Source organism: Loxodonta africana, chromosome 22 (genome assembly GCF_030014295.1).
Source record: "Loxodonta africana isolate mLoxAfr1 chromosome 22, mLoxAfr1.hap2, whole genome shotgun sequence".
Lineage (NCBI taxonomy): Eukaryota > Metazoa > Chordata > Mammalia > Proboscidea > Elephantidae > Loxodonta > Loxodonta africana.
Window position 1 is genome coordinate 2400665 of NC_087363.1, and position 14889 is coordinate 2415553.

Consider the following 14889-nt stretch of genomic DNA (forward strand, 5'->3'; position numbering starts at 1 on the left):
ATAAATCTATACACTCAACAGAACAATTCGACACCAAAAAAAGAATTCTTTTCCCAGGAAATGAAAATCTGAAAAATAAATCTTGAAAAAAATTAATCATTGGAAGTATCCTAATAAATGTTTTTCATCATCACAAGTCATGTAACATGAGGAAATATTTACCACAATTAAATAATTACACACAGCTTTCCTGGAACTGACTCTAAAGCAATGGATTTCAATGTTTTGTTTTCCTGGAATGGACTATTCTTTATTGAAAGTAGGTGATCTGTGTGCCTATGACCTCATTTTCTTTTTCTGGTCCAAAGCTTCTTCATGGCATTTTTCATCTCTGCATTCCTCAGAGTATAGATTAAGGGGTTCAACAAAGGAGTGAAAACAGTGTAAAACACAGTCAAGAATTTATCAATGGGTAAAGTGGAAGGAGGTCTGACATACATTAAAAAAAAAGGGACAAAGAAGAGGACTACCACAGCGATGTGGGAGCCACAGGTGGATAAGGCTTTGTGCCTCCCTTCCTAACTAAGGTTCCTCAGAGACTGCAGAATGACTCCGTAGGAGATGAATAACAGCATAAAAATGACTACACATATTGCCCCATCATTGGCAATCACAGTGAGACCAATGACATAGGTAGGTGTCAGTGCAGGCAAGTTTTAATAAGGGGTACATGTCACAGCAGAAGTGGTCAAATGCACAGAAGGGAAGATTGTAAACAAAGAGAAGGTGAAGTACTGCATGCACAAAACCTCCAACCCAGGTCACCATCAGCAGCAGAACACACACCCGTTGGTTGATGGTCATCATATAATGTAGTGGTTTGCAGATAGCCACGTAGCGGTCGTAGGCCATGACCACCAGAAGTAAAATCTCAGTACCACCAAATAAGTGTTCTACAAAAAGCTGGATCAGGCAAGCTTGGAAAGTAATGGTTTTCTTCTCATAGAGTAAGTCTATGATCATATTTGGGGTGACCATAGTAGAATAAACAGCATCCATAAATGATAAATAGCCAAGAAAGAAGTGTATAGGAGCATCCAGTGTTGGACTGACCACCACAGTCACGACAATGAGGAGGTTGCCCACAACTGTCATAATGTAGATCAGCAAAAACACAAGAAATAATATTTTCTGACCCTGGGGATTCTGAGTGAGCCCCAAGAGGACAAACTCAGTCACATTGTTCCTTTGTTCCATATGTTCTTCTGTGTGTCCTTATTTTAGAGTTCGAGATAAACTTACCTGTAAATATAACAATGACTAGTGACTTTTTGAAACCTCCAGATAATTTGTTTGTTCATTCAACAAATAGGCAATATGATTTATTATGTTTCAGCACTGTCCAATATTTTAAGAATATAAAGCTGATTAAAACATGGTCAATAACCTCAGTGATCTTATCGAATAATGAGAGACAAACAAATAACTAGAAACATATGGGAAAAAAGCAGATCATGAAATAAACGGAGTTACCACATTAGCTTGCCATCTGGGAGAAAATAAAATTGTATATATATATAGTTAATATTGTACATAAACATAAATTATAAATACATGAAAACTTTAATGTAAAAATAAAGGAAGATTTATTAAATATCCACTTTCACATTAATAAATGAGATTATTTTCTACATTCTAAGAATGGCAGAATCTTTTTTTTTTTTTTTTTTTTTTTTTTTTAAATTTTTATTAAGCTTCAAGTGAACATTTACCATTCCAATCAGTCTGTCACATGTAGGTTTACATACATCTTACTCCCTTCTCCCACTTGCTCTCCCCCTATTGAGTCAGCCCTTACAGTCTCTCGTTTCGTGCCAATTTTACCTTCTTCCATCTCTCTCTATCTTCCCATCCCCCCTCCAGTCAAGAGTTGCCAACACACTCTCCCGTGTCCACCTGATTTAATTAGCTCGCTCTTCATCAGTATCTCTCTCCCCCCCACTGACCAGTCCTTTTCATGCCTGATGATTTGTCTTCGGGGTTGGTTCCTGTCCTGTGCCATCAGAAGTTCTGGGGAGCATTGTCTCTGGGATTCCTCTAGTCGCAATCATACCATTAGGTGTGGTCTTTTAATGAGAATTTGGGGTCTGTATCCCATTGGTCTCCTGCTCCCTCAGGAGTTGTCTCTTGTGCTCCCTGACAGGGCAGACATCGATTGTGGCCGGGCACCAACTTGTTCTTCTGGTCTCAGGATATTGTAGGTCTCTGGTTCAAGTGGCCCTTTCTGTCTCTTGGGTTCTTAGTTGTCGTGTGACCTTGGTGTTCTTCCTTTGCCTTTGCTCCCGGTGGGTTGAGACCAATTAATGTATTTTAGATGGCTGCTTGTTGGCATTTAGGACCCCAGGTGCCACAATTCAAAGTGGGATGCAGAGTGTTTTCATAATAGAATTATTTTGCCCATTGATTTAGAAGTCCTCTCAAACCAAGTTCCCCAGACCCCAGCCCCTGCTTCGCTATCCTTTGAAGCTTTCATTTTATCTCGGAAACCTCTTTACTTTTAATCCTGTCCAATTAGGCTGACCTTCCTTGTTTTGAGTGTTGTCTTTCCCTTCACCCAAAGCAGTTCCCATCTACAGATTGATCAATAAAAAGCCCTCTCCCTCCCTCCCTCCCTCCCTCCCCCCTTTGTAACCACAAAAGTATGTGTTCTTTTCCATTTTTTCTATTCCTCAAGATCTTATAATAGTGGTCTTATACAATATTTGTCCTTTTGCAACTGACTCATTTCGCTCAGCATAATGCCTTCCAGATTCCTCCATGTTATGAAATGTTTCAGAGATTCGTCACTGTTCTTTATCGATGCGTAGTATTCCATTGTGTGAATATACCACAATTTATTTACCCATTCGTCCGTTGATGGACATCTTGGTTGCTTCCAGCTTTTTGCTATTGTAAACAGAGCTGCAATAAACATGGGTGTGCATATATCTGTTTGTGTGAAGGGTCTTGTATTTTTAGGGTATATTCCGAGGAGTGGGATTTCTGGTTTGTATGGTAGTTCTATTTCTAACTGTTTAAGATAACGCCAGATGGATTTCCACAGTGGTTGTACCATTTTACAATCCCACCAGCAGTGTATGAGAGTTCCAGTCTCTCCGCAGCCTCTCCAACATTTATTATTTTGTGATTTTTGAATTAATGCCAGTCTAGTTGGTGTCAGATGGAATCTCATCGTAGTTTTAATTTGCATTTCTCTAATGACTAATGATCGAGAGCATTTTCTCATGTATCTGTTGGCTGCCTGAATATCTTCTTTAGTGAAATGTGTGTTCATATCCTTTGCCCACTTCTTGATTGGGTTGTTTGTCTTTTTGTGGTTGAGTTTTGACAGAATCATGTAGATTTTAGAGATCAGGCGCTGGTCTGAGATGTCATAGCTGAATATTCTTTCCCAGTCTGTAGGTGGTCTTTTTACTCTTTTGGTGAAGTCTTTAGATGAGCATAGGTGTTTGATTTTTAGGAGCTCCCAGTTATCGGGTTTCTCTTCATCATTTTTGGTAATGTTTTGTATTCTGTTTATGCCCTGTATTAGGGCTCCTAGGGTAGATCCTATTTTTTCTTCCAAGATTTTTATCGTTTTAGTCTTTATGTTTAGGTCTTTGATCCACTTGGAGTTAGTTTTTGTGCATGGTGTGAGGTATGGGTCCTGTTTCATTCTTTTGCAAATGGATATCCAGGTATGCCAGCACCATTTGTTAAAAAGACTATTATTTCCCCAATTGACTGACACTGGTCCTTTGTCAAATATCAGCTGCTCATACGTGGATGGATTTATATCTGGATTCTCAATTCTGTTCCATTGGTCTATGTGCCTGTTGTTGTACCAGTACCAGGCTGTTTTGACTACTGTAGCTATATAATAGGTTCTGAAATCAGGTAGGGTGAGGCCTCCCACTTTCTTCTTCTTTTTCAGTAATGTTTTGCTTATCCGGGGATTCTTTCCTTTCCATATGAAATTAGTGATTTGTTTCTCTATTCCCTTAAAGTATGACATTGGTATTTGGATTGGAAGTGCGTTGTATGTATAAATGGCTTTTGGTAGAACAGACATTTTTACTATGTTGAGTCTTCCTATCCATGAGCAGGGTATGTTTTTCCATTTAAGCGTGTCCTTTTGAATTTCTTGTAGCAGAGTTTTATAGTTTTCTTTGTATAGGTCTTTTACTTCCTTGGTAAGATTTATTCCTAAGTATTTTATCTTCTTGGGGGCTACTGTGAATGGTATTGATTTGGTTATTTCCTCTTCGGTGTTCTTTTTGTTGATGTAGAGGAATCCAAGTGATTTTTGTATGTTTATTTTATATCCTGAGACTCTTCCAAACTCTTCTATTAGTTTCAGTAGTTTTCTGGAGGATTTCTTAGGGTTTTCCATGTATACGATCATGTCATCTGCAAATAGTGATAGCTTTACTTCCTCCTTACCAATCTGAATACCCTTTATTTCTTTGTCTAGCCTAATTGCCCTGGCTAGGACTTCAAGTACGATGTTGAATAAGAGCGGTGATAAAGGGCATCCTTGTCTGGTTCCCGTTCTCAAGGGAAATGCTTTCAGGTTCTCTCCATTTAGAGTGATATTGGCCGTTGGCTTTGCATATATGCCCTTTATTATGTTGAGGAATTTTCCTTCAATTCCTATTTTGGTGAGAGTTTTTATCATAAATGGGTGTTGGACTTTGTCAAATGCCTTTTCTGCATCAATTGATAAGATCATGTGGTTTTTGTCTTTTGTTTTATTTATGTGATGGATTACATTAATGGTTTTTCTGATATTAAACCAGCCTTGCATACCTGGTATAAATCCCACTTGATCAGGGTGAATTATTTTTTTCATGTGTTGTTGGATTCTATTGGCTAGAATTTTATTAAGGATTTTTGCATCTATGTTCATGAGGGATATAGGTCTAAAATTTTCTTTTTTTGTAATGTCTTTACCTGGTTTTGGTATCAGGGAGATGGTGGCTTCATAGAATGAGTTGGGTAGTATTCCGTCTTTTTCTATACTTTGAAATACCTTCAATAGTAATGGTGTTAAGTCTTCTCTGAAGGTTTGGTAGAACTCTGCAGTGAAGCCATCTGGGCCAGGACTTTTTTTTGTTGGGAGTTTTTTGATTACCATTTCAATCTCTTTTTTTGTAATGGGTCTATTTAGTTGTTCTACTTCTGTATGTGTTAGTTTAGGTAAGTAGTGTTGTTCCAAGAATTTATCCATTTCTTCTAGGTTTTCAAATTTGTTAGAGTACAATTTTATGTAGTAATCTGATATGATTCTTTTGATTTCATTTGGTTCTGTTGTGATGTGGTCCTTCTCGTTTCTTATTCGGGTTATTTGTTTCCTTTCCTGTTTTTCTTTAGTCAGTCTAGCCAATGGTTTATCAATTTTGTTAATTTTTTCAAAGAACCAGCTTTTGGCTTTGTTAATTCTTTCAATTGTTTTTCTGTTCTCTAATTCATTTAGTTCAGCTCTAATTTTTATTATTTGTTTTCTTCGGGTGCCTGATGGATTCTTTTGTTGCTCACTTTCTATTTGCTCAAGTTGTCGGGACAGTTCTCTGATTTTGGCTCTTTCTTCTTTTTGTATGTGTGCATTTATCGATATAAATTGGCCTCTGAGCACTGCTTTTGCTGTGTCCCAGAGGTTTTGATAGGAAGTATTTTCATTCTCGTTGCTTTCTAAGAATTTCCTTATTCCCTCCTTGATGTCTTCTATAACCCAGTCTTTTTTCAGGAGGGTATTGTTCATTTTCCAAGTATTTGATTTCTTTTCCCTAGTTTTTCTGTTATTGATTTCTAGCTTCATTGCCTTGTGGTCTGAGAAGATGCTTTGTAATATTTCGATGTTTTGGATTCTGCAAAGATTTGTTTTATGCCCTAATATGTGGTCTATTCTAGAGAATGTTCCATGTGCGCTAGAAAAAAAAGTATATTTTGCAGCAGTTGGGTGGAGAGTTCTGTATAAGTCAATGAGGTCAAGTTGGTTGATTGTTGTAAGTAGGTCTTCCGTGTCTCTATTGAGCTTCTTACTGGATGTCCTGTCCTTCTCCGAAAGTGGTGTGTTGAAGTCTCCTACTATATATGTGGAGGTGTCTATCTCACTTTTCAATTCTGTTAAAATTTGATTTATGTATCTTGCAGCCCTGTCATTAGGTGCGTAAATATTTAGTATGGTTATGTCTTCCTGATCAATTGTCCCTTTTATCATTATATAGTGTCCTTCTTTATCCTTTGTGGCGGATTTAAGTCTAAAGTCTATTTTGTCAGAAATTAATATTGCTACTCCTCTTCTTTTTTGCTTATTGTTTGCTTGATATACTTTTTTCCATCCTTTGAGTTTTAGTTTGTTTGTGTCTCTAAGTCTAAGGTATGTCTCTTGTAGGCAGCATATAGATGGATCGTGTTTTTTTATCCAGTCCGTGACTCTCTGTCTCTTTATTGGTGCATTTAGTCCATTTACATTCAGCGTAATTATAGATAAGTAAGTTTTTAGTGCTGTCATTTTGATGCCTTTTTATGTGTGTTGTTGGCCATTTCATTTTTCCACATGCTTTTTTGTGCTGAGACGTTTTTCTTAGTAGCTTGTGAGATCCTCATTTTCATAATGTTTAACTTTGTGTTTATTGAGTCGTTACGTTTTTCTTGGCTTTTTTCTTGAGTTATGGAATTGATATTCCTTTTTGTGGTTACCTTTTTATTTACCCCTATTTTTCTAAGTAAAACCCTAACTTGTATCCTTCTATTTCGCCTTGTATCACTCTCCATCTGGCAGTTCAATGCCTCCTATATTTAGTCCCTCTTTTTGATTATTTTGATCGTTTAGCTATTGATTTCCATGATTTCCTGTTGTATGTATTATTTTGTTTATTTATTTATTTTTTAGAATTAGTCTTAATTTGTTTGTTTTTGTGCTTTCCCTGTTTGAGTTGCGTTGATATCAGGACGTTCTGTTTTGTGTCCTTGTATTGTGCTGGTACCTGATATTATTGGTCATCAGGCCAAACAATCTCCTTTAGCATTTCTTGCAGTCTTGGTTTAGTTTTTGCAAATTCTCTAAACTTGTGTTTATCTGTAAATATCTTAATTTCTCCTTCATATTTCAGAGAGAGTTTTGCTGGATATATGATCCTTGGTTGGCAGTTTTTCTCGTTTAGTGCTCTGTATATGTCGTCCCATTCCCTTCTTGCCTGCATGGTTTCTGCTGAGTAGTCTGAACTTATTCTTATTGATTCTCCCTTGAAGGAAACCTTTCTTTTCTCCCTGGCTGCTTTTAAAATTTTCTGTTTGTCTTTGGTTTTGGCAAGTTTGATGATGATATGTCTTGGTGTTTTTCTTTTTGGATCAATCTTAAATGGGGTTCGATGAGCATCTTGGATAGATATCCTTTCTTCTTTCATGATGTCAGGGAAGTTTTGTGTCAGGAGTTCTTCAACTATTTTCTCTGTGTTTTCTGTCCCCCCTCCCTGTTCTGGGACTCCAATCACTCGCAAGTTATCCTTCTTGATAGAGTCCCACATGATTCTTAGGGTTTCTTCATTTTTTTTAATTCTTTTATCTGATTTTTTTCCAGCTATGTTGGTGTTGTTTCCCTGGTCCTCCAGAAGTCCCAGTCTACATTCTAATTGCTCGAGTCTGCTCCTCTGACTTTCTATTGCGTTGTCAAATTCTGTAATTTTATTGTTAATCTTTTGGATTTCTACATGCTGTCTCTCTATGGATTCTTGCAACTTGTTAATTTTTCCACTATGTTCTTGAATAATCTTTTTGAGTTCTTCAACAGTTTTATCAGTGTGTTCCTTGGCTTTTTCTGCAGTTATCCTAATTTCATTCGTGATATCTTTAAGCATTTTGTAAATTAGTTTTTTATATTCTGTATCTGATAATTCCAGGATTGTATCTTCATTTGGGAAAGATTTTGATTCTTTTGTTTGGGGGGTTGGAGAAGCTGTCATGGTCTGTTTCTTTATGTGGTTTGATATGGACTGCTGTCTCCGAGCCATCACTGGGAAACTAGATTTTCCCAGTAGTCAGCTAAAAAAAAATGCAGTCAGATCCCTATCTGAATTCTCTCTCTGGCTCCGGGTATTCGGATGTTAATGGGGTCGCCTGGGGAGGGTGGGGGAGGGATCTGAGAGCTAGGAGTGTAGCACCACAGAATATAGAGCTGAACACCACGTTCACGCTCTGCCCCTGTTTGCCAAAATCCGGGCTGGACGGGTCCCTGGCTAGGACACTGCTTTCCTTGATCGAAAACCAGTCCCTTCCTCCTGGGGACTTCCTCCGGTGCGCGGCACCGCTCGTGGGCACTGGGTGGGCGTTTCCCGCACGAACGGGTGGGCCCGCCCCCAGGGTCTATTCAGGCGATTATAATTAGATCCCGCGGTCACGCCCCGCCTGTGCGCGCGCCCAAATCCCAGCGGGATGACTTCCGGGTTGAGACGCTGCTTTCCCTGTTCGGGAACCAGTCACTTCCTCCCCGGGACTTCTCCTTCCGGAGCGCCACACCTCTCGCGCGAACTGGGTTGCGTCACCTGCACGGCCAGGTGGGCCCGCCCCCTGGGTCAATTCAGGGCAATAAAAATGGACTCCGTGCTCACGCCCCGCTCGTGCGCGCGCCCAAGCCCCAGCAGGACGGAACCCCGTCTGGGACGCTAGTTTCTGCGCTTCGGGACCAATCAGTTCCTCCGCACGGCCAGGTGGGCCCGCCCCCTGGGTCAATTCAGGGCAATAAAAATGGACTCCGCGCTCACGGCCCGCTCGTGCGCGCGCCCAAGCCCCAGCAGGGCGGCACTTTGTCTGGGATGCTACTTTCTGCGCTTTGGGACCAATCAGTTCCTCCTGGGGACTTCTCCTTCCAGTGTGCCGCACCTCTCGCGCAAACTGGGAGGGCGTCACTCGCACGACCAGGTGTTCCCGCCCTCTGGGTCAATTCAGGGTAATAAAAATGGACCCCGCGCTCATGCCCCGCCCGCGCGCGCGCGCGCGTGCCCAGATCGCAGCGGAATGGCTCCCCGTCTGGGATGCTGCTTTCCCTGTTTTGAGACCAGACACCTCCGGGGATTTCTCCCTCTGGTGTGCCGTGCCACACGCGCGGACTGGGTGCGCGTCCTCCCGCACGAACGCGTGGGCCCCGCCCTGGGGTCACTCCAGGGAAACACAGCTGACCCCCCCCGCGCGCGCCCCGTCGGCTTCTCGCCTAACTCCCGGCGGACAGCAGGGCACCCCAGCTGGGACGCTGTTCTCCCCCCTCTCAGATCAGTCACTGCCTCCCGGGTGTTTCTCCCTCCGGCTGCGCCCCTACGCCGCCCGCGCCAACCTGCTAGGCTTCCTCCCGGGATGGGTTCGGGGGGGAAGGGGTGGGCCCCCTTTCTGTGCCGTCTGCCCCCCTGGGCTCTGCCCCAGATCGAGCTCCGAAGGTCACCTGCCTGGTGCGCTGGCTCCTAGTTCTGAAAACAGTCGCTGTCTGCCCGTATTTGTTCGTCCTCCGTCTCTAAGTCTGTGCTTGTTGTTCAGAGTTCATAGATTGTTATGTATGTGATCGATTCCCTTGTTTTTCCGAGTCTTTGTTGCAAGAGGGATCCGCGGGAGCGTCCACCTAGTCCGCCATCTTGGCCCCCTCTCCTCAGAATCTTTTTAACTAATAACTTAAATCTGCAAAGGACATATTTCATAATTTTAGAAATTGGTACTGATACGGTACAGTTGAGCAATATAGAAATAGGCATAAAAAATAAGACTGTACAATACTATTATACAAGATAAAAACATATGAGCATGAGGAAAACATGGAAAGATACATTTTTTCTTATAAATGGGTTGCTTTTTTGCTGGTGATGAATGCTCAGGAATGAAAAAGATGAGAGGAGAGATTCCAAAGAAAAAGAAAAAGACTGTGTGTACACACACGCACACACACACACACACGCAAAAAAAAAAAAAAAAAACTACCATAAATATCATCAATATTAACCAATCCTATCTCTTAAAACGATCCTAGTAATTATATCCAGTTACTCTTGATATCTCTATTGACATTTACTTCAATATCTGACGTCAAAATTCTCCTGGACCTCCCCTTCACAATGCGTGCTTTTTCCGTTTCTATGGCCAAACCCTCTGTGTGTGCACTAGATCCCATCCTCTTTGTCACTCTTCCTCTTGTAGTTGTCTCCTCCAATTCCTACATTAATAATTTTCCTCTCATATTTATACAGTACAGTATTATCACTGTTTAAATAATTTATCCTTCCACTCCTCATCTTTTCAAGCAAGCAATCCAATTCTCTGTTCTTTATGAAAACACCTTCCCTTTGCTAAATCCAATGATCAATTTCAGTCCTTTCTTACCCAACCTATCACTCATATGAATTGAAGTAATTACTTGCTTTCATAAGCATTATCTTAAAAAAAAGCATTATCTTAGGTCCTTGATAATAACTCATTCAAGGTTACAGATTTACATCATTCTCTAATTATTAACAGATTAACAAACAGTGCTTACAGAGCACTTCCACTGATCCTATAAGAGACTTAGAAGTCTCTGTCCGTTAAAATATTCTGCAAATGTTTACTCTTGAAATTCGTTTCTAACAATACTGATGTTAGAGAAGGTGAATGTACTCTAGATCTTTACACCATGAAAATACTCTGAAGAGTTTCATAGAATTAAGTCAATCTCCACATATTTTATTAATCACAAAGGATCTGTTAATGGGTGATTATCAGAATCAGGAGGACTTTGAAAAGACTATGACTTTCCAATTCACACTACCAAAGAACTCTTGCATAACATAAACCATTCTGAAGATTCATGTATAAAAGCACTTTCTGGGTTACCTGCATAATGAAACATTCAGTCCAAGTTCTGGATTGTGGTGCCTTCTCTGGACCTAGAAATGTATCTCTGTCGCCAGTTCTTTACATGCTTTAGGAAGCCTATCTCATCTCAGTCTTTCAGAAAATTGTTACCTTTTAAATAGCTGAGATTTTTTAACACAAATATCAAAAATGTTATGAACAAAAAGAAGTCTGAGTCATGATTATAATAAAAGAGAGCCAAAAACTCCATCGCTGGCATAACTTGTCCTAAAACAAACAAATGTTAAATAAGCAGTATGAGGTTAAAAATAAAAAGTAAATTTTGTGGGAAAGAGAGCTGTGAATTGTTTAGAGAAATATTTTGCAGTTTGTGGTTTAGAAGTGAAATAGCTTGTTACCTGATTTTGATTCTCAGTCATTTATGCTGGCCGGACTTCATACAGCATAGTTGAACTACAGTTTCCCTGAAGGATGAAAAATAATTTCATGTTCATATTTTGCTATGCTTTGAGTCCATCATTTCAATTCCTGTAAAACCTAGTCCTGTAACTACTCATATAAATAAGTACTCTTTGTGGTAAGGGTAACAGCCTTGGACACTTTATTTGCATTTGAACTACAACAAATACTATTGAGTCATTTAACTGATGCATCTCATATTGCGACTCTTCTGTAATTAAACTCATTGGGACCTTAGTCACAATTCTGAGAGTAGATCCTTCATCTCCAGAGATGCTACAAGAATTTCACCCACATAGAACAGGATTTATAGGACCAATTCCTTGGGGGAGAAAAATCACAAATGTGTAATCCAGAGTCAAATCACCAAAAGGGAAGAGTCCAGGTTGGAAATAATTTGAATATGTAAAAACTCTCTTGTTTAAATCATGACCTTCAAAATAGGCAACACTGTTGGGGGATAAGTTTAAGTTATACCTTTGCAGATGACATCTGAATTCACTCCAAGAACACTAGGAAATTGATTTCAGAACAAGTCATTTAAAACTTGATTCAAATGCATATAAAGCAGGGTTCTCCCCTACTATGGATTGAATTGTGTTGCCCACAAAGAAATGTTGGAGCCTGAATGCTATGCTTGTTAACGTGACTCTATAAATATGGTCTATGAAGATGTTATCAGTAAGGTTAACATGAGGGTATACCCGATTAGGGTGGGTTCCACTGGTGTTCTTATAAAAGAGAAGATTCCCAGAGACAGAGAGAGAGATGAAGGATTACATGCGATGCTCCAGTAGCAACCCATGAATTTCTGGAGCTACTAGAGGTCAGGAGATATGAGAAAAGATCTCTGTCAAAGCCTGATGTCAGACCCCAGACTCCAGAAACTATGAGACAATGAATTTTTGTTTATTGAAACAACCCAATTTATAAAATCTTGTTTGTAAAATCACCCTAGCAGTAACACTCTTGAGTTTGTCCCAGGAAGAATTTCAGACAGGCAAATTGGTAAAATCAATGATGAACATGAAGAAAAAAAAAAAAGTATAAAAATTTGAAGGAATGGCTTGAAAATCTATGAACTCTAAGCCATTAACATATGGCCTTTCTGAGGAAATATTACCAACTGTTTCTTTCTACACAAAGTTTCAAGGAGCTGTGTTCTTGTGGGAGGAGGAAATTCCATCACTTGGAAATATGCTTAAAGAGAAGGAAGTATAATTGAAATTGTAGACTTCCAGTTGCCTTCATTGTATTTTCTCTGCCTTTCACCTAAGTATTAGACCTTATATTTACAGGGAAATCAATAGTTCTAGATTTAAAAAATTACGTTTCTTAGCGTCCTTTGAAAATTAAGGTGGGTGGCCTATAAGGATACTAGTTATGTAATTAATTGAGACATGCAGGAAATGAAATGATTTAACTGAAAGCCAAACTCCCTTTTGCCTTTCGCCTTTCGTCTCTGGTGCTTTTCTAGATCTCAGATAAATTGTCCAGAGCTTCAGAAGCTGCCCTGTGACCATGATCATACCATAAGAATGGGAGTCAAGAGATCAGAGGTGTGAGTTTTTCTACTCTGGTCTTTTTTTCAAGATTGCTTAGGCTATTTGGGGCCCTTGGCAGTTTCATATTTTTTGAAGATTGACTTTTCCATTTCTGTAAAGAAGGTTGTTGGAATTATGAGGGAGATTTCCTTGAGTTTAAAAATTTCTTTAGGTAGTATTGATATCTTGAAAATACTGAGTCTTCCAATCCATGAACATTAGATGTTCTTCCATTTATTTAGGTCATCTAGAGTCGCTATAAGTCAGAACTGACTCAACTGCAATGGGTTTGGTTTGGTTTTTTGGTTAATTTCTTTTAGTACTATTTAAAAGCTTTCTGGGTACAAGTCTTTCACTTCCTTGGCTAAAATCATTCCCAGGAATTTTATTCCTTTAGATGCTGTCTTGCTCATCTAGTGCTGCTATAACAGAAATACCACAAGTGGATGGCTTTAACAAAAAAAGTTTATTATTTCACAGTCCAATAGGCTAGAAGTCCATATTCGGGGCACCAGGTCCAGGGAAAGGTTTTCTGTTTGTCAGCTCTGGAGGAAGGTCCTTGTGATGCATCAGTCTTCCCTTGGTCTGGGAGCATCTCAGTGCAGGAACCCTGGGTCCAAAGGATGCACTTTGCTCCTGGCACTGCTTTCTTTATGGTATGATGTCCACTTGTCTCTACTTGCTTCTCTCTTTTATATCTCAAAAGTGATTGGCTTAAGACACTATGTAATCTTATAGATCTCATCAATATAACTGCCGTTAATCCACCTTATTACATTATAAGGATAGGATTTAAAACATATAGGGAAATCACATAAAATGGTGGACAATCACACAATACTGTGAGTCATGGCCCAGCTAATTTGACAGGTATTTTTGGGGGACACAGTTCAATTCATAACAGATGCTACTGTAAAGGGGATTTATTTTTCTTGATATCATTTTTCATTGCTGATATAAAAACACTCAACTTATTTTTGTGAGCACAAGAAATTTTGCCCTGAGATAATCTTTAAATCTTAAACCAAAAATATTCCCTGAACTCTTCTTTGAACCAAAAAAGAGGTTATATTAATCAGTAAGTTACCTCTGCTTTGAGTATTCTTTTAAAGAATTATTTATGTGATATGCAATTCACAACCAGCAACTCAAAACATTGGATGGGAAACTTAAGCTGCAGTAGTTTAATTGTCATAGAATAATTGGAAAAGGATAATTATGGAAAATGATAGCACAATTTTAAAAATGTAACAAATTTCATTGGCATGTAAGTGGAGAAATTGTTGAAATAGCGTATCTTGCCTCTGTATAATTTCACCAAAATAATAATTGAATAACAAGAGCTTAATAATTACTAAGCAGAAGAAATCAGTGTCCATAAGCATTTGGGATCAACTTCAGTCAACCTATCCTGTATTTCTTTCACAAGAAAGTAAATCAAAACTCTACTTTGTTAATGCCACAGTGTTTTTAATCTTTATTACCTGCAGTTCAAAACCATCTTAATTACAGTTTCAGAATGTATCCTGAAGGATTCTATGGCATATTCCAGTTCTCCTTAAGGACCCTCAGTCTTTACATTAGTGGAATTTGTTACATACATTGCAACAATTCCTGCATGTTTCCCTGTCTAATAAATTCCAATGGTCAAACATTACATGAGTGTGTCTATTTACCACCCAAAACACCTAGCCTAATTTTTTTAAGCATTTCATGCAATTTTATTAGCCAATGTTCATAAAAGTGTGATTAAATTGACAATGTCCTATATTTCTTTTTGATGAACATAATAGAACTAAATATTTTTAGACTGGAGTATAATTATAGACATAAATTTCATTTTGGAATCCATTTTAAGAAATTAATAAGAAATATATTCACTGCACCTTATACTGCAATAAAATATGTATATAATCATCTCTTAACATTGTTGTTGTTGTTGTTAGATGCCATCGAGTAGGTTCTAACTCTTAGCAGCCCTATGCACAGCAGAACAAAACGCAGCCCAGCCCTGCACCATCCTTACAATAGTTGTTATGCTTGAGCCATTGTTTCAACCACTGTGTCAATCCACCTC

The 14889-nt window shown here is 39.0% G+C and overlaps 1 pseudogene; it reads right to left on the reverse strand.

Moving 5' to 3' along the window:
* Positions 1–284: 284 nt before the first annotated feature.
* Positions 285–1197, reverse strand: LOC135228524 (olfactory receptor 4A15-like; annotated as a pseudogene).
* Between the last annotated feature and the right edge of the window lie 13692 nt (positions 1198–14889).